Source organism: Pan paniscus, chromosome 5, assembly GCF_029289425.2.
Source record: "Pan paniscus chromosome 5, NHGRI_mPanPan1-v2.0_pri, whole genome shotgun sequence".
Taxonomy (NCBI): Eukaryota; Metazoa; Chordata; class Mammalia; order Primates; family Hominidae; genus Pan; species Pan paniscus.
Genome location: NC_073254.2, coordinates 43378527 through 43398295, shown reverse-complemented (window position 1 = coordinate 43398295; position 19769 = coordinate 43378527). Strand labels below are relative to the sequence as shown.

Here is a 19769-nt window from a genome sequence, read left to right as displayed (position 1 = left end):
TCTTGGTCGAGCCTACCCCCTAGGGACAAAAAGGAACCTCTCTTCCCTCATATCCAGAGGAAGCGACGGAGAGATGTGGCGATTAGACTCACTCTACCATCCAGTCCATCCAAGTACTAATAATCTTGAGGATGCTTTTGCTTGCCCTCTACCCCTCTCCCTTTTGTCCTTTGCTTCCTCCACTTCACGGCACCCCTCCTCTTCCGTCTCCCCGCAAGCTGGCGCTCGGATCCTCCCGTTTACTTTTCGTTTTTGTTTTTTGTTTGTTTTTGTTTTTTGTTTCTGTTTTTGTTTTTTTGAGACGGAGTCTCGCTCTGTCGCCCAGGATGCAGTGCAGTGGAGCGATCTCGGTTCACTGCAATCTCCACCTCCTGGGATCAAGCGATTCTCCTGCCTCAGTCTCCCGATTAGCTGAGATTACAGGAGCCCCCCACCACGCCCGGCTAATTTTTGTATTTTTAGTAGGGACGGGGTTTCACCATTTTCACCAGGATAGTCTCCAACTTCTGATCTCAAGTGATCCGTCCGCCTCGGCCTCCCGAAGTTCTGAGATTATAAGCGTGAGCCGCTGCGCCCAGCTTTCAGAACGAACTTTTCACAATAGTGCAGCGCACTCCTAGACCCGTTTACGCACATTTTAAACACTGTGTTGTGATTCATATGTAGATCTTTCCACACCACTTTCTATTTTTTTTTCTTATTTTCCTTCTCTATATGCTCAGCTTTAAACGTTTTTGCACCATAGGCTGAGGCTGCGCTCAGCTGGGGAGAGACGCGTGGCGGGGATAAACCTAGAGTAGAGGAATGTTGTTTCCTGTGTGAGAAAGCTCAGAACTTACAAGGGGGGAAAAAAGTCTGTAAGAGAATCTAAAACTTTTTTTGAGGAAATAATTGAAAAAATATCCTAATTGACCCTCCCACCGTATTTTGGCAAAAAATAGAAAGCCTCGACTCTCAGAACAGGAGATTGAGTTTGAAAACTGTTAAGACATAGAAAAGGTTTTATTAAAATTCAGTTTGCAAGTCATCGTCGGCCTCAGCAATTTTCTCATTCCAGAGAGGGTTGTTTCCGAAATTCTGTAAACATCTGAATTTGTTCCTATGTCTAACCAGAGAAGTTCAATGTTTTTACACTTTTGACTTAACGTAAGAATTTATATTGAGATATATACACTTCTGGGATTGGCTTGCAAGTGTTGTATAAGGGAGTGATAATTAGGCAGAACTAAAAAAAACAAACAAACAAACCTGCTGAAACCCGGGATCGAACCAGGGACCTTTAGATCTTCAGTCTAATGCTCTCCCGACTGAGCTATTTCGGCTACTGTAAGCACGTGCCGTTAGCAATTTCTTCAAAATATAAAAATCTTCATTTGTAAAGTGGGCGTATTTCCTAATGCCTAATTCTTTTTTGTTCAGTATCAACACAAAAATTAGCCAGGGGTGGTGGCGCGCGCCTGTAATCCCAGCTACTCCGCGCCGCTGTACTCCAGCCTGGGCGACAGAGCGAGACTCCCTCTCCCTCCGTTGAAGTGGGAGGATCCACTGAGCCGGGGAGGCAGAAGTTGCCGCGAGCCGAGATTGCACCACTGCACTCCAGTCCACGCAACAGAGCGGGACCCTGTCTCGAAAACAACAACAAAAAAGAGTTGTTATGCACCAGTGTGGAGACCACAATTTTAAAAACTCTAAGGAAGAGATAGAATGTACTGGAGGACATAAGAGATCCTTCTTTTCTTTCTTTTCTTGTCATTTATTTATTTTATTTATTTTTTTTAGACAATCTCCCTCTATCGCCCAGTCTGGAGTGCAGTGGCGTGATCTCGGCTTACTGCAACCGCCACCTCCCGGGTTCAAGCAATTCTCCTGCCTCCGCCTCCCTAGTAGCTGGGATTACAGGCGCGCACCACCACCCCTGGCTAATTTTTGTATTGATATTGAACAAAACAGAATTAGGCATTAGAAAATACACTCACTCTACAAATGACGGTTTTTATATTTTGAAGAAATGACTAAGGGTGTGTGCTTAGAGTAGCTGAAATTGCTCAGTTGGGAGAGCGTTAGACTGAAGATCTTAAAGTTCCCTGGTTCAACCCCGGGTTTCAGCCAGCATCTTTTGAGTTCTGCCTAATTATCACTCCCTTATACAGCACTTGTACGCCAATCCCAGAAGCGTACATATCTCCAATTTTTGGGAGTTTTTGAAAGTCTGATAAAGGTAATGTACATGTTTGTATCACTCTCTCCTTTGTATATTCCACTGAAGTCTTCCATGAAGTGCTGTCATTACATAAATTATTTAAAGTTTTTGGACGGAGTCTCACTCCGTCGCCCAGGCTGGAGTGCACCGGCGCGATCTCGGCTCACTGCAACCTCCGCTTCCTGAGTTCAAGCTATTCTCATGTCTCAGCCTCCCAAGTAAGCTGAGATTACAGGCCCCCGCAACCATGCTTGGCTAATTTTTGTATTTTTAGTAGAGACAGGGTTTCGCCATGTTGATCAGGTTGGTCTCGACCTCCTGACCTCAGGTGATCCACCCGCCTCGGCCTCTCAAAGTGCTGGGATTTCAGGCGTGAGCCACTGAGCCCGTCCTTATTTAAAGTCTTAAACTTCTTAGGAAGCTATTAGTTTTAAAACTTAAGAAATTCCAACGAGCTATATGCTGTGGCATTTACAAGTCATTTTTGATTTGATATTATTTATATGTATTGGGCTAGGGATATTTTTAAATCACAAGAAATATGAAAAAAAGAAACATACAGTGAAGTAACTATCATACTGTATGAGCATATATATGGGGGTGTGGTGTATGCAAGAAACATTTTGAAATTAGAAAAACCCAGGTTTGTATCTTGAGTCAACTCCATTATTAAACTGCTGTAAGAACTTTTTTTTTTCTTTCTTTCTTTCTTTCTTTCTTTCTTTCTTTCTTTCTTTCTTTCTTTCTTTCTTCTCTTTCTTTTCTTTCTTTTAAGCAGGGTCTCACTCTGTCATCCAGGCTGGAGTGCAGTTATACAATCAGAGCTCACTACAGCCTCAACCTCCCTAGGCTGAAGAGACTCCACATGTCAGCACCCTGTGTAGATGGGACTTCAGGCGAGCACCACCATGCCTGGCTAAATTTTTTTTTTTTTTTTTTTTTTTTGGTATTTTTTTTGTAGACAGTGGGTTTCACCGTGTTGCCCAGGCTGGTCTTTAAATGCTAGGTTTAAGCAATCCACCTGCCTAGCTGGCCTCCCAGAGTGCTTGGATTACAGGCGGGAGCCATCGCACCAGGCCCAATTACAAGAACATTCTAAATTTTCTTGCTGAGAAGACATTTCTTTAGCCTGGCAACCTTGTCTAGAATTTCCAAATCTTAAGCTGTTTCCATGTTTGTATCCAGGAAAAAAGAAATATATGTATTTCTATATGAATTATTCTATCAAACATTCATGAGGGGCTCTAGAATACTGAAAATGAAAGCAAATGGGCAGCAAAGTCAAGACTCAGATGCATGTGCCCCATTTTCCCTTTTTCACTTCAACTCCTCTCTTGAAATTCTTTGTTGGGATAATAGGTCTTTTTTTGGTCATTTTGGTTTTTTTTCTTTCAAATTACTGCTTCAGTTTCAGTGTTGTTTTTCTCTAACTTCTGCATACCCTGTGAGGAGACAATAATCTACAATACTCCACTATCAGAACTGCAGCAAGTTGCAAAAGGAAAATTAGTACCAAATGAGAAGTAACCTTGGGGTAGGGACATTGACTGTACAGAAACTGGGAATCAGATACTTTATCCTTTCACTGAGGCTTTCTCAACTCAGAAGCTTGTGTTTTACTCCATTAAGAAATATTTGACTAGACAAACAGTAACTTTGAATGTTTTGTGCCTAACGCAGTAATTACATTCTGTTGAAATGGAAGGCCTGGGGCAATTCCAAGCATGATTTGTCTGCCATTCAATGGCTTAAAAATGATGTTAATAATGATTTTGTAAAATGGGATGTTGTAAAGATCAAAGGAGATCATGCATAGAAATGCATTCTTTCAAGTCCACTCACAGCATGCAACTTAATTACTGGCAGATCATGCTCCATGTTCTCTGCCTCTGGGATTCTCCCAGAACAGCACCTAAATGGATAACATTGTCTTTAGACAATTCTGTCCAATCAAGAGATAATACAAGTTTTAAATGACAGCCATTTTGTAGTGTTACCTTTTGCAGTAGTTGCATTAAAAAAGTCAATATTTATATTTTTATGTAATTTCAATTTTTATTTTAGATTTGGGGGTACATGTGCAGGTTTGTTACATGGTTATACTACATGATGCTGGGTAAATTGCATGAGGTTTTGAGTGCAATTGATCCCATCACCCAGGTAGTAGGCATAGTACCCAAGAGGTAGCTTTTCAAACCTTTCTGCCCTCTCTCCCACCCCTCCCCATAGTCTCCAGTGTTTGTTGTTGCTATCTTTTATGTCCAGTTTCAATAACATATTTAAATCACTTTGTATATCCAAAAACTTATTTTAAGAAGCTATCAATTATAAAATTATTAGTGAGATATTTTATATTTAAAAAATAGTATTACACATCTTTGAAATCTGGTGTGTGTATGTATATATATTTATATATATATTTTTTTTTTCTTTTTTTTTTGAGAAAGATTCTCGCTCTGTCACCCAGGCTGGAGTGCAGTGGCACGATGTCGGCTCACTGCAACCTCTGCCTCCCGGGTTCAAGCAATTCTCCTGCCTCAGCCTCCCAAGTAGCTGGGATTTCAGGTGTGTGTCACCATGCCAGGCTAATTTTTGTATTTTTACTAGAGACGGGGTTTCACCATGTTGGTCAGGCTGGTCTCGAACTCCTGACCTTGTGATCCACCCACCTCAGCCACCCAAAGTACTGGGATTACAGACGCGAGCTACTGTGCCTGGCCACATCTGATATATATTTTACACTTACAACACTCTTAACTTGGACTGGGCAATTTCAAGCATTCAATAGCCAGTGTGGCTAATGGTAACCATATTGGACAGTGCAGGTTTAGACAGATACTTTATATATTTTTAGGTTTTCTGAATTGAGTATATATCACATGAGGGTGTTCTGTCTTCAGAATTAAATGTTTAATTCCTCAGAGGAATTCTGTGTTAAATAAGCTCATCCCACAGTTTTTACAAAAAAAAATGTGTTTCAGTTGTGTTGTTGTTAGACAGTCAGAAGAGAGCTACAGATATTTAATTATTTAAAATTCTCTCCTTTTCAAGAGGCAAACAAAAAAGCAGACCTTCATATTATGATGAATTCCCAAGAATCCAGTAGACATCCAGGTTTCTCTGGGCGTAACATGACATAATGATGAAGGAGTGTTTCTGCAAATTGTCCTAATATTACTTCTACAGCATCAAAGAGCTAAGATAATCTCCCTAGCGTTTACATGCACACACAGACAGTCAAACACACACACACACACACACACACTAGTTTTGTGTGTAACACTTCTCTTGTCTCTTATTCAGTGAAACCTAGCATTCAGTGCTTCCTATTTTTATTCTAGAAATTCCATCAGCCAACCGAAAAGACAAGTCTGCCATATAACCTGCTGTTTTCTGCCAGTTCTAAAAGAGATCAATGTTATTTCATGAGTGTTGGCAAAGGCTCATATATAGGTAAATCAGAATGAGAAAGAGTTAACAGTCACTAGAAATTTGGTGTCAGGAAATGGATTTTCTTCTCATCTTCTTATGTATTTCAAAGAACACAGCCCTAATCATGATAAATAATGATAAATACCAGGGTTCAAGAACATAGAGGAGCAAACTTTAAAAAAAATTTTTTTTACTTTATTATTATTATTATTATTATTTTTGGAGAGAGAGTTTCACTCTTGTTGCCCAGGCTGGAGAGCAATGGCATGATCTCACTCACTGCAACCTCCACCTCCCAGGTTCAAGCAATTCTCCTGCCTCAGCCTCCCGAGTAGCTGGGATTACAGGTGTGCACCACCACACCCAGCTAATTTTTGTATTTTTAGTAGAGACAGGGTTTCACCATGTTGGCCAGCCTGGTCTCGAACTTGAGACCTCTGGTGATCCACCCGCCTTGGCCTCCCAAAGTGCTGGGATTACAGGCGTGAGCCACCACACCTGGCTTTTTTTTTCTTTTAAACAAATATCATGAATAGGTTTGTAATTCCCAAATCTAAAAGGACCCTTTTTAGTCTTTATCCACTCTCCATGCAATATGTCTACTACTACTAATGCTCACAAATCCCAGGCTGGAGAGAGAGTCAATTGCCTGAGTTCTCCATGTAACATCCTCACAGTGTGCCCCACAGATACACCGAATTTATCATGAGCCAGGCTAACTTATCTTCTCCATCTTCCAATCTTTCTCCCATTCCTTAAAGAGTTGTTAAAAACTCCCGTTTTCGACACCTCCTTCTGTTTGACAATAGCCTGTTTGTTTTTCTAAACCATTTCCCCCCGTACCTCTTAAATCCTGTTTCTACTTATTTTTTATCTCACCCTCATAATTCAATTCTTCTCGTCATCCCTAGAGGTGTTGTTTCACTCACACCTTATAAATTCTTCTTTTTTTCTTTTTGATTTTGATACAGGGTCTCACTCCATCACCCAGGCTGGAGTGCAGTGGGTGATCGTAGCTCCCCGCAGCCTCCAGCTCCCAAGGTCAAGTGATCCTCCTGCTTCAGCCTCTGGAATAGCTGTGAGTACAGGCGCAGGACAACACACCAGCTAAAGACCCTTAAGATGAAATGCTGAGCGCATCGCTCTCAGGTTTTCTTCTGACTGTGATTTTCCTCAATCAAATCTAACCTTTAATATTCCGGCTGAGTAAACAACAAATATGAAGCATTTTAGGTAAGAAAAAGCTGAATTTCAGTAACTTTGCGTCATCTCTGAAAGAAATCGAAAGAATGAAAAACCAGAATTTGATTCCTTGCCAAGCATAACAGAAGAAGGAGATCCTGACAACTCAACGTTTTAAAGCCACATTGGAAACTTCTTTTGGCGGTTATCTGACACTTTTCTAATACTTTGCTTTCCATTTCAAGTCCTGTACAGTATACTAAAGAATCTGTATCCCCTCATTAGTACCGAGTATCTTCTACTCAGAGCAGCTGAAGGCGCTCCATGATACTAACCACTACTACCAGCATGCTCACAGAGCCAGTCTCAGAAAATGAAAGTTACCTCCTGAAAATTATTACAAAACAGTCTTTCAGGAGGGTGGTGTAGCTCAGTGGTAGGGCACATGCTTTGCATGTGTGAGGCCCCGGGTTCGATCCCCGGCACCACCAAATGGTGGTTTTGCTCTGGCAGTGCTCAAATGTAATTCTCAAGCAACATAGCCTTCTGCCTCCTCACCTTTTTCTATCCTATTTCTGCACGTATAGAGAGTAAAAACGTAACCCAATGGATTGCCTTCACTTATCTGCCATCTCTATACTGTAAGCCTCAACATCACCTAAGGAGATTGCGACGGCAGAAGGAAGAGGAGAAAGAAGAATGAGGTCCCAACAGGGTCTCTTGAAAGCAAATAAAAGCGTGCACATCAACAGGCGGCTCACTTTGGCTTCGGTTTTGTACTACGATTAAAGAGAAGGAAAGGCTGAGAAGAAGAAAGGCAGAAAAGCGCCCCCCCCGCCCCGGGCATTTCGTTTTGGTCGTTGTTTTTGTTTTCTGAGCCAAATCCAGAGTCAAAGCATCTGTCCACCGATTTCTCTCCCTGTCGACCTGCGCAGAGAGCACAGCCACAAGTGCGATCCAAAGCTGAGAAAATGTGGCTCTCCAGCCGCTTGAGATGAGAGTGGCAGGACGCTGGACAACCGAACGAAGACTGTCGGGGAATTAGAGGTCTTCAACACGGAAGGAGCGAAATCAATAAGGATCAACACATTCCCTACTGATATTCCATACGATTGATTCATTTTCCTGTATTGCCTCAGTCACTACATTCTCCTCGTTAAAATAAAACACTGGGGTCCGGGCGCGGTGGCTCACGTCTGTAATCCCAGCACTTTGGAAGGCCGAGGCGGGGCGATCACCTGAGGTCGGGAGTTCGAGACCAGCCTGACTAACATGGAGAAACTCCGTCTCTATTAAAAATACAAAATTAGCCGGGCGTGGTGACGCACGCCTGTAATCCCAGCTACTCAAAAGGCTGAGTCAGGAGAATCGTTTGAACCCGGGAGGCGGAGGTTGCTGTTTGCTGAGATACCACCATTGCACTCCAACCTGGGCAGCAAGAGAGAACCTCCGTCTCAAAATAAAATAAAATATAACATAACATAAAACATTGCCTGGAAACCTCTGTTAACAGCAAACAGAGGCCCCATATGAAAAAGAAGAGAAAGCTTTTCTGCCACAATGGAAAATAGATGCAAAGTAAAGGTGAGTAAATTGCAGGTGTGTTGGCACTTCTAATTTAAAAAAAAAAATTCTTTTTTCTTTGTCAATCCTATCACATCTGCTTTGTATGACGAGGGAACTCCAGGAAATCCTATCTACTGATGACACCTTTTAGGGGTTTCCAATGCTGCATGTTTCAAAACTGCTGTCCTCTGTGTATATGTTTGCCGTTGAATCAAAAGTGTCTTTGAGAGGCAACAGAGTACGATGTTTGTCATCAGTCCACCAGTCTAACACTCTATCAGGGTAGGCTGTCCTTACTTCTTGATTCTTTTGTTCAGTGAAAATATCCATAATCAGCCTACAGGACAGATATTGTCTAGTGAAACCTGCTTAGCTGAAGACTGGTTGTGTGCCCCAGGGACAAACCATGTTCGTTATAAGATACATTTTTTTTGTTTGAAGGAAGGTAATGCAGACATTTTCTTTTCGTTTCATACTTGTTTTCCCTTCTATCCACTGGTTCTCTCCAGGCACTTTAAGCAAATAGTGGCATGTTAGTCACAGTGGACACTGCACAGGAGAGTAAGGGGTGAGGGATCAGGGTGCTACAAGAGGAATGCCAAATTCCAGGCCCAACCTCAGATCTATTGAATCAGAATTGCTGAGGGTGGCGTCCAGCCGCCTGTGTTTGAATAAGCCCTCAAGTGACTCTGATGCTAAAGTTGTTTTGTTTTGTTTTGTTTTGTTTTTTGAGACGGAGTCTCTCCCTCACGCCCAGGCTGGAATGCAGTGGTGCAACCTCGGCTCACTGCAATCTCTGCCTCCCGGGTTCAAGCGATTCTTCTGCCCCAGCCTCCCAAGTAGCTGGGATTACAGGCGCGCGCCGCTATGCCCAGCTAAGTTTTGTATTTTTAGTCGAGACGGGGTTTCACTATGTTGGTCAGGCTTGTCTCGAACTCTTGACCCCGTGATCCGCCCGCCTCGGCCTCCCAAAGTGCTGGGATTACTGGCGTGAGCCACCCGCCCAGCCGCTGATGCTAAAGTTTGAGAAGCACTGTTCTAGAGGTTTAAGAAGTGGGTCCAGGGCCAGGCGCCTGCTGAGGAGGAAGAGTTGTTCCCGGGGTTCCCTGCCTATTCTCAATCAAAAACTCAAACCACCTAGGAAAGCCAGTGAGGTTTGTATTTGCCTTACATCAGGGGTGGGGATGCATTTATTATCTCTTTGACAACGTCAACATTTTAGATGATTTTGGTGGTCACACACAAGAGACTGATTTTCCTGTAGAAGAACTCACCAGAGTTCTTGTCAGGCAGGAGACTCTTTTGAGCCAATTTTCTTTATTTCTTTCCTTTCTTATCATTCTACCCTCCCTTCTCTTTCTTTCTTTTTCCTTTCTTTCTTTTCTTTCTTTCTTTCTTTTTCTTTCTTTCTTTCTCTCTTTCTCCTTTTCTTTCCTTTTCTCTCATTTCTTTCTTTTCTTTTCTTTTCTTTTCTTTTTTTTTTGAGACAGGGTCTCACTCTATCACCCAGGCTGGAGCGCAGTGGCGTGATCTTGGCTCACTGCAACCTCTGCCTCCTGGATTCAGGTGATTCTCCTGACTCAGCCTCCCAAATAGCTGGGATTTCAGGCGCGCATCACCATGCCCAGCTAATTTTTAGTAGAGGTGGGGTTTCACCATGTTGACCAGGCTGGTCTTGAATTCCTGACCTCAGGTGATCTGCCCTCCTTGGCCTCCCAAAGTGCTGGGATTACAGGCATGAGCCACTGCACCTGGCCACCAATTCTGTCATTTCTTTGTCACATAAAAAGTAAAAACATGACCCAATTCATTGCCTTTACTGCTCTCTTATTTCTATTTCTATTTGGTCAGCCTCTGTACCAGCCAAAGCAACTGACATAGCAGGAGAGGAAAGGAGGAAAAAAGAACCAGCTTTTACAAGATCTCTGGATCATGTTTCACTGTCAACTGTAAAATTATTTGTCTAGCCCTAGATTGGAAATATTATCTTCCATATATTTTCCTCAAAGTTTTATAGTTTTACATTTTATATTCATATCTGCGATCCATTTTAAGTTCACTTTTGTGAAGGCATGAGACTTATTTTTCTTCCATGGAATTACTACTTAGGCAACTTTGTCAAAAACCAGTTGAGAATATTTGTGTAGGTTTATTTTTCCATTTTCTCTATTAACCACGTGCCTATCTCCTTGCCAATACTATACAGTCTTAATTACTGTAGTAATAATACAATAGTACAAGAATACAACAATGTAATGAAATAGTCTTGAAATCAGGTAGACTGTTTTTCCCTCCTAGATTTTAAATACTTATTTTAATTCCTTTGACTTTGTGGGAGAAACCTGGTGGGAGGTAGTTGGATCATGGGGATGGCCTCCCCCATGCTGTTCTGGTGATAGTGAGTGAGTTCTCATGAGATCTGATGGTTTCATAAGTGTTTGGCAAGTTCCTCTTTTGCTCATACTTCCTTCTTCTGCTGTCACGTAAAGAAGGTCCTTGCTTCCCATTTCCCTTCCGCCATGATTGTAAGTTTCCCGAAGCCTCTTCAGCTATGTGACTCAGTTAAACCTATTTCCTTTATCAATTACCCAGACACAGTGGCTAACGCCGGGAATCCCAGCACTTTGGGAGGCAGAGGCGGGCGGATCATGAGTTCAGGAGTTCCAGACCAGCCTGACCAATTCAGCGAAACCCTGTCTCTACTAAAAATACAAAAATTAGCCGGGCATGGTGGCCTGCGCCTGTAGTCCCAGCCACTCGGGAGACTGAGGCAGAAGAATTGCTTGAACCCAGGAGGCGGAGGTTGAAATGAGCCGAGAGGAGGCCACTGCCCTCCAGCCTGGGCGACAGAGCAAGACTCCATCTTAAAAAAAAAAAAAAATTACCCAGTCTCAGGTAGTGTCTTCATAGCAGTGTGAAAACGGACTAATACACATTCTGTCTTTTACCGTGATGTACAGTGTTAGCTGTTCTCTATTCCTATTTTTCTGAGACTTTTTGTCATGAGTAGCTATTGAAGTTTGACAAATGCTTTTTCTACTGTGATATGATCACGTGATTTTATTTTTTAGCCTGTTAATATGGTGGATTGCAGTGATTGTTTCTAAATTTACCTAGTCTTACGTCTCTGGAATAAACCCCACTTGATCATGGTGTATAATGCTTCTTATATATTCCTGAATTCTATTTGGTAATATTTTGGTAAGTATTTATGCACCAATACTCATTATTTTGTACTGTATTTACCTGGTTTTGGCATCAGGATACTATTACCTTCATAAATAAATGGAAAGTTTTTTGTCCTCTTCTGTTTTTTTCAGAATAGATTGTGTAGACCTTGTTTTAATTCTTTAACCATTTTTTTTTTTTTGAGACGGAGTCGCGCTCTGTCGCCCAGGCTGGAGTGTCACTGCAAGCTCCGCCTCCCGGGTTCACGCCATTCTCCAGCGAGTAGTTGGGACTACAGGCTCCCTGCCACCACGCCCGGCTAATTTTTTGTATTTTCAGTAGAGACGGGGTTTCACCGTATTAGCCAGGATGGTCTCGGTCTTCTGACCTCATGATTCGCCCACCTCGGCCTCCCAAAGTGCTGGGATTACAGGCATGAGCCACCGCCCCTGGCCTCCTTAAGAACTTCTTAGAATTCTTCAGTGAAATTTTCTTGGATTCAAAGATTCCTGATTTTTTTTTTTTTAAACGAAGTCTTGCTCTTGGCCTCCAGGCTGGAGTGCAATGGTGCGATCTTGGCTCATTGCAACCTCTGCCTCCCAGGTTCAAACGATTCTCCTGCCTCAGCCTCCCAAGTAGCTGGGATTACAGGTGCCTGCCACCACATCCGGCTAATTTTTGTATCTTTAGTAGAGACGGGGTTTCAGCATGTTAGCCAGGCTGGTCTCGAACTTCTGACCTCAGGTGATCAGCCCGCCTTGGCCTCCCAAAGTGCTGGGATTACAGCCATGAGCCACCGCGCCCGGCCAGATTCTTGATTTTTTTTTTAAATTATGTTACAAATTTAATTCCCTTAATAGTTACAGGGTTATAAAAAATGTATTGCATATTGAGTTAGTTGTGTTAATTTGTGTTTTTCAAGGAATTAGTCTATCTCATCTAAATTGTCAAGTTTGTGTGTAAAGAGTTATTCATAGTAAGGCAGAAATTTAAAAATAAATATGCATTCATTCACTCCAAGAAAAGTAACAGGAAAGGGTTAAAAAGAAAAGAAACAAGTTTTCGTTTGCCTAGCAGCTCACTTCAAGGACAGTTACAAGATAACACTTTCCGAAAAGCCAAGGCCAAAGGAATGGGTTCCAGACACGCCCTTCCCCCACCCCACCCAAGAACAAGGTTGAAGGGAAAAAAAGGAAAGGCAAATTCCTATACTGTTACTCCTTTCCCTGGCTTCTTAAGCATAACTGTTTTACAAATGTCTGTATTTAGTCAGTTTTTGTTTTTCTTTTGACGCAGCTGCAAGGCCACAAGTTAAGCACTGTATGATTAACTGCCTTTGTTTTGCTTATAAAAACTCCTGCTCTGTCTTTGTTCAATGCTCAGCATTTTTCGTTTGTTTGTTTTGTTTTGAGACAGAGTCTTGCTCTGTCGGCCAGGCTGGAGTGCAGTGGCACGATATTGGCTCAATGTCACCTCCGCCTCCTGGGCTCAAGCAATTCTGCCTCAGCCTCCCGAGTAGCTGGGATTACAAGCGTGTGCAAGCACGCCCGGCTAATTTTTGTATTTTTAGTAGAGACGGGGTTTCACCACGTTGGCCAGGCTGGTCTCGAACTCCTGACCTCAGGTAATCTGCCAGCCTTGGGCTCCCAAATTGCTGGGATTATGGGCGTGAGCCACCAGGCCCGGCCAGTGCTCAACTTTTTGGATGTTAATCCACTCAGTGGCTGCTTACCTTAAAATAAATATCCTCCTGTTCTCCCGTATCAGTCTGTCCGTTCCTCAATTTACCACAACAATAGTATTCCCTTATCCTAATATTATTTTTATATATTAGGATATATCATACTACATATGATATATAAAATATTATGTTGATAATATGTTATGTTAATATTATATAATAATATAATTATAAAATATATTTATTTATATTATTATTTAACAAGTTATATATCATTATTTACTTATATTATTAGGATATAATATATCCTTATATATTATTAGTATATACTATGTATATTATATATATATATATTCTGAATAATCTTGAGGATGCTTTTCCTCCTTCATTTTTTAACCCTAGCCTGCCTCTTCCCTTTCCCCACCAGCTGGTTCTCGGCTCCTCTCCACCTTCTTTCTCATTTATTTCTAAATGAAGTTTTCACAAAAGCGCAGGGCACTCCTAGTCTCGTTTATGCACATTTTAAGCACTATGTTGAGATTGCTATGCAGCTGCTATTTTAATTTCCACATCACTTTCCTTTTTTTTTTTTTTTTCCTTCTCTACATGCTTGACTTTAAACATTTCTGCAGCATAGGCTGAGGCTGGGCCCAGTTGGGGAGAGATGCGAGGCCGGATAAACCTAGAGTAGAGAAATGTTTTTTCCTGAGTGGGAACGCTCCGACCTTACAAGGGGGAGAAAAAGTCTGCGACGGAGTTTCGCTCTTGTTGCCCAGGCTGGAGTGAAATGGTGCTATCTCGGCCCATTGCACCCTCCACCTCCCGGTTCAAGCGATTCTCCTACCTCAGTCTCCCGAGTAGCTGGGATTACAGGCACCCGCCACCATGCATGGCTAGTTATTTTTTAAATGCTGGAATTACAGGTGTGAGCCACCGAGCCCGGCTAAATTTTTTAAAGGAAATCATCCAAAAACATATCCTTTTGATGTCAGCAGAGTCTACAGTGATATCCTCTTTTTATTCCTGATATTGGTAATTTGTGTCATCTCTCTTCCTAAAATTTCTCAGTCTTACTAGAGGTCTTCTTTTGTTGATCTAAAGGAACTAGCTTTTTGTTTGTTTTTCTTTTTTTGTTTGTGTTCCGTTTCATTGAATTTTGTTTATTTTTATTGTTATCTTTTGTCTATTTGCTTTGGGTTTATTTTGCTTTTTTCCCCACCTGGGTTCTTCAAATAAAAGTTTAGATGACTGACTTGAGACTTTTTTCTTTTTCTAATGTATGCAGTTAGTGGTATACATTTCTCTCTCAGTGTTTTTTTAGGTTGTCTTGAAAATTTTGGTATATTGTGCTTTCATTTTTATTCAGGTTAATTTATTTTTTGATATCTACTAAGTCTTTCTCTTTGTCCTGTGTACTATTTAGTAGTGTGTTGTTCATTTTCCAAGTGTTTGGATGTTCTTCTGTTGTCTTTCTGTGATTGACTTTTAGTTTGATTTCATTGTGGTCAGGGATCATACTGTGTGAGTTAATTCTTTTAAATTTGAGGTTTGTTTTATGGCCCAGGATATGTTCCATCTTGACCTGTGTTCTGTGTGTTCTGCTTTTCTTGTGTGGAGTCTTCTTTAAATGTTGACTGAATTCTGTTAGCTGAAGATGATTTTGAGTTCTTCAACATCCTTGCTGATTTTCTGTTTAGTTGTTCTATCGATTATTATGAGAGAAGTGTTGAAGTCTCTAATGTAATTGTGGATTTGTCTATTTTTTTAAAATTCTTTTTTTCTTTACATATTTTCAACTCTGTTTGGTTTATACATATTTAGGATTGTTATGCCTTCTTGGTGGATTTTTAAAATTTTTCTTTGTTCTAAAGCTTATATTAGGCCAGACGTGGTAGCTCACGCCTGTAATCCCAGCACCGTGGGATGCTGAGGTGGGTAGATCACCTGAGGTCAGGAGTTTGAGACAAGCCTGGCCAACATAGTGAAACCCCATCTCTACTAAAAATACAAAAATTAGCCGGTCATGGTGGTACGTGCCTGTAATTCCAGCTGCTTGGGAGGCTGAGGCAAGAGAATCACTGGAACCCTGGAGGCAGAGGTTGCAGTGAGCAGAGATCGCGCCATTGCACTCCAGTCTGAGTGACAAGAGTGAAACTCTATCTCAAAGAAAAAAGATAAATAAATAAAGTTCATATTATATTAATATACTCACTTTTGCTTTCTTTTAATTAACATTTGAATGTTATATATTTTTATATGCTTAATTTCAACCTGTATGTATAATTATATTTGAAATAAGTTTCTTGTAGACAGCATGTAGTTGGATTATATTTTCTAATCTACTCTGTTAATCTCTGTCTTTTAATTGGTACCTTTCCACCATTTACATTTAATGTAATTATTGATATGTTAGGGCTTAAATCTAGCAGTTTGTTTTCTATTTGTACCCTGTTACTGCCATTTTCTGGGGATATGTATGTATGTATGTATGTATTTATTAAAGCCTTCTTTGTGGACTACTAGTATACTTTTTTAGAATTTCATTGTCATTTATCTGTAGCGTTTGTGTGTGTGTGTGGTTTTGTTTTTTTGATTTTTTTTTTCTCCTGCCTCAGCCTCCCAAGTAGCTGGGATTACAGGCATGCGCCACCATGCCCAGCTAATTTTTGTAGTTTTAGTAGAGACAGGGTTTCACCATGTTGGCCAGGCTGGTCTCGAATTCCTGACCACAGGTGATCCCCCTCAGCCTCCCAAAGTGCTGGCATTACAGGTGTGAGCCACTGTGCCCAGCCTATCTGTAGTGTTTTTAAATGATCTCTTTATATAACTCTTTTAGTGATTTGTCTGAGTATTACATGATATTTATTTAATTTATCACTGTGTACTGGTATCATTATTTTATCAGTTAAAGTGACGTGTGTCATCTTTACCTTTTTGTCACTTTGCCTCTCCTACTTGTAATATAATTGTCTTAAATTATTTCTTCTACATACATTTCGAACCACATCGGACCATGTTATACTTTTTTCTTTCTTTCTTTCTTTCTTTTTTTTTTTGAGACATTGTCTCACTCTGTTGCCCAGGCCTGAGTGTAGTGGCGTGATCTTGGCTCGCTGCAACCTCCGTTTCCCTGGTTCAAGTGATTCTCCCTCCTCAGCCTCTCGAGTAGCTGGGACTACAGGTGTGTGCCACCATGCCCAGCTAATTTTTTGTATTTTTAGTAGAGACGGGGTTTCACCATGTTAGTCAGGCTGGTCTTGATCTCCTCATCTCATGATCTGCCCACCTTGGCCTCCCAAAGTGGTAGGATTACATGCCTGAGCCACCGTGCCCGGTCATGTTACACTTTTTGCTTCAACTGTTAAACATAATTTAGAAAGCTCAAGAGGAAAAGGAAAATGTATTGTTTTTACCTTTTTTTTTTTTTTTTTTTTTTGCTTACCATGTTCTTTCTTCTTTCCTGATGTCAATTATTTCTTCTTTTATCATTTCTTTCCATCTGGAGAAATTTAACTATTTTTTAAAGGATAATTCTGCTAGCAGCTAATTATCTTAGTTTTCTTTGCTCTGAAAATGTCTTGATTTCTTCTTCAGTTCTAAAGGATATTTTCTGTGGATATAGAATTCAGAATTAACAATTCTTTTCTTTCGGTCCTTGAAAACTGTTGTGCCACTCTTTCTGACTTCTGTGATTTCTGATAAGATACCCACTGTTATGCAAATTGGTTTTCTCTGTAGGTAAGGTGTTTTGTCTCTTTTGTTGCTTTCAATATCTCTTTCTCTGTTTTTAGAGTTTAGAAATTTTGATTGATTTTGTTTTCAGTTAACCGTTGAAGGAGATTCTCTAAAAAATACGTAAAAATGCAAATCTCCAGGTCAACAGTCTCTAAAATAGTTTAGATTTCTGTATTCTGGTGTTTGGAAAACAACTTCACTAAGGCAATCCCTTAGGGCTGGTAATTTCATGATGTAAATCATTCCACATTTGTAAAGCATAAAGTAGCAAAGTTTTAGTCACTGTACAAACAAGTATCTGAACTTCTTCCTGTGCTTAATTGGTATAAACTATCTTGGGCGGCAGTTCCCCACCTTTTTGGCACCAGAGACCGTTTCATGAAAGACAGTTTTTTCCATGGATGAGGGAGCAGGGGTTGGGGGGGATGATTTTGGGATGATTCAAACACATTAGATTTATTGTGCACTTTTTTTATATTGTTATTATATTGTAATATATAATGAAATAAGTATCCAACTCACCATAATGTAGAATCACTGGAAGCCTTGAGTTTGTTTTCTTGCAGCTGGACAGTCCCATCTGGCACTGATGGAAAACAGTGACGGATTATCAAGCATTAGATTCTCATAAGGAGCCCACAATCTAGATCCCTTTCATACGCAGTTCACAATAGGGTTTGGACTTCTGTGAGAATCTGACACCCCCGCTTATCTGGGAGGAAGAGTAGCTCAGGCGGTCGCAGGAGCGATGGGGAGTTGTTGTATAAGGACAGATGAAACTTCGCTGGCTCTCCTGCCGCGCTGCCTGATACCCGGTTACGTTTACTGGAGGTTGGGGACTCCGGAACTAGAGTAAAATAGACAACTATTCCGCCTGAACAGGGACTTGAACCCTGGACCCTCAGATTAAAAGTCTGATGCTCTACCGACTGAGCTATCCAGGCCCTCGGTAGACGCGACCCACGGAGTCTGTAATCTAGATTTCTCCATTTGTTCAGTTCGTTTTATGTTTCATGTTGCAATTTGTAAATCACATTACTTGAATTATCCTCTTTTCGAAGACTCTGCTTAAGAGAGGCATTATAATCCCTAGGAATATTTTCCTTTTCTCTTTTTAAACATCTCCTTTCTGTAGATTTTCGTAACCTGAGATGGAGCGTCTTCCACACAAAGCACTGCGGAGTTGCTAGATACAGAGGGTTTCATTCTCGCCAATTACCTGCAACCTAAACTTCTCGAGGCAACTGTGGAGCTACTTTTGTTCGTATCCCTCAGTATTGTCTTGTATCTCTTTCTTGAAGCCTTTGTAGGCAGAGGGTAAGAGAGACGAAGGAGGAAGAATTTGAAGATGCAAGAGAACATTCCATAATGGACCCCTTTCTGTTGGTGGATGAAACTGCCAGCCAGGCATCACTTTGGCAAGTGGACCTCAGACCGGCGGTCTGGCTGGCCAGAGAGGGAAAACCGCGTGTAACAGTGTCTTTTGGTTTAGTATTTAGTGCCGCTTTTGCTGGTCACAGTCTAAAGGTTTTAGAAATAGTGATGTTAAACACAGCAAGCATTTTTCTGCCAGATATTCGTTCTCCAAACACAGACAGAGAAAGGCAGTAATTAATAATGGATCTTTTCTTTGTTTTTTTCTTGTTTTATTTTTGAAGATATTTTTTCTTCGTCTATGGATCTTTTTTTACTTTTTAATTTTTATGGCTGCATAGTATATATATGTATATATATGATACATGGGATATTTTGATGCAGGCATACAATGTGTAATAATCATATTGGGATAAACGAAGCATCCATCACCTCATCCATCGCCTCAACACCTTATCATTTCTTTGTTACAGACATTCCAGTTATAATCTTTAAGTTATTTTTAAATGTACAATACATTTTTGTTGACTATAATCACCCTGTTGTGCTATCAAATGATAGATCTTATTCATGCTAACTATATTTTTGTATCCATTAACCATCTCACTGCCCCCTCCAATACCCTTCCCAGCATCTGGTAACCATCATTCTACTCTCTGTCTCCATGAGTTCAATTGTTTTATTTTTGGCTTCCACAAATGAGAGAGAATATGTGAAGTTTTACTTTCTGTGTATAGCTTAACTTAATGTCCTCTAGTTTGTGGAGGAAAAGTTACGTATTAAATTTGAACTCAATTGAACGTGGACACAAACAACGGTCACCAAATCCTGAACAGGTTGTATGAACCCCTTGAGGTGTTCATCCAGTGCTGTTTCCGAGAAATCTCTATTTCAATCTATTCCTATACGTTAGTTATTGAAAAACAACAGACAATCGCAAAAACAAGTTGACCTTTTCTTGTTCCTTGAGCTCAGTGGCGAAGGGCTCTCGTGAGCTTCATGAGACCTCTCCTTCTCTGTGCATGGACGAGTGGCCGACTCTGGAGCCCGGGCTGTTGCTTCCCGGTGTGGTGATGAATCTTTCATAGTCTGGTGAGTGTACATATATATAAATATATATATTTATGTATATATATTTGGTGAGTGTGTATATATATATATATATATATATATATCTTTTCCCTTCTCCCCTTCCCATTGCAATTTGCTTATTGTATCATTTGTTTATTATATCTGCATTGCCGTTTACGTGGGATAAAGGTTATTTACCCTTAAAGGTATTGTGTGTGTGTCTTTTCTTCTCCCCTCTCGCATTTCCCGCACAGAACATAGTTCCATCCACTTTGCAAATGACAAGACCTCATTCTTTTCATGGCCGAATAGTACCCCGTTGTGTATACGTACCACATTTACTTTATTCATTTATCTGTT

The 19769-nt window shown here is 40.8% G+C and overlaps 4 non-coding genes across 4 annotated transcripts; 2 read left to right on the top strand and 2 right to left on the bottom strand.

The window, feature by feature from the left end:
* Window positions 1-1249: 1249 nt before the first annotated feature.
* Window positions 1250-1322, bottom strand: TRNAF-GAA (transfer RNA phenylalanine (anticodon GAA)). Its single transcript has one exon. It is a non-coding gene; the product is annotated as a tRNA-Phe (tRNA).
* A 712-nt stretch (window positions 1323-2034) lies between these two features.
* TRNAF-GAA (transfer RNA phenylalanine (anticodon GAA)) lies at window positions 2035-2108 on the top strand. The gene has a single exon. It is a non-coding gene; the product is annotated as a tRNA-Phe (tRNA).
* Window positions 2109-7233: 5125 nt separating this feature from the next.
* On the top strand, window positions 7234-7305 carry TRNAA-UGC (transfer RNA alanine (anticodon UGC)). The gene has a single exon. It is a non-coding gene; the product is annotated as a tRNA-Ala (tRNA).
* A 10530-nt stretch (window positions 7306-17835) lies between these two features.
* Window positions 17836-17908, bottom strand: TRNAK-UUU (transfer RNA lysine (anticodon UUU)). The gene has a single exon. It is a non-coding gene; the product is annotated as a tRNA-Lys (tRNA).
* Between the last annotated feature and the right edge of the window lie 1861 nt (window positions 17909-19769).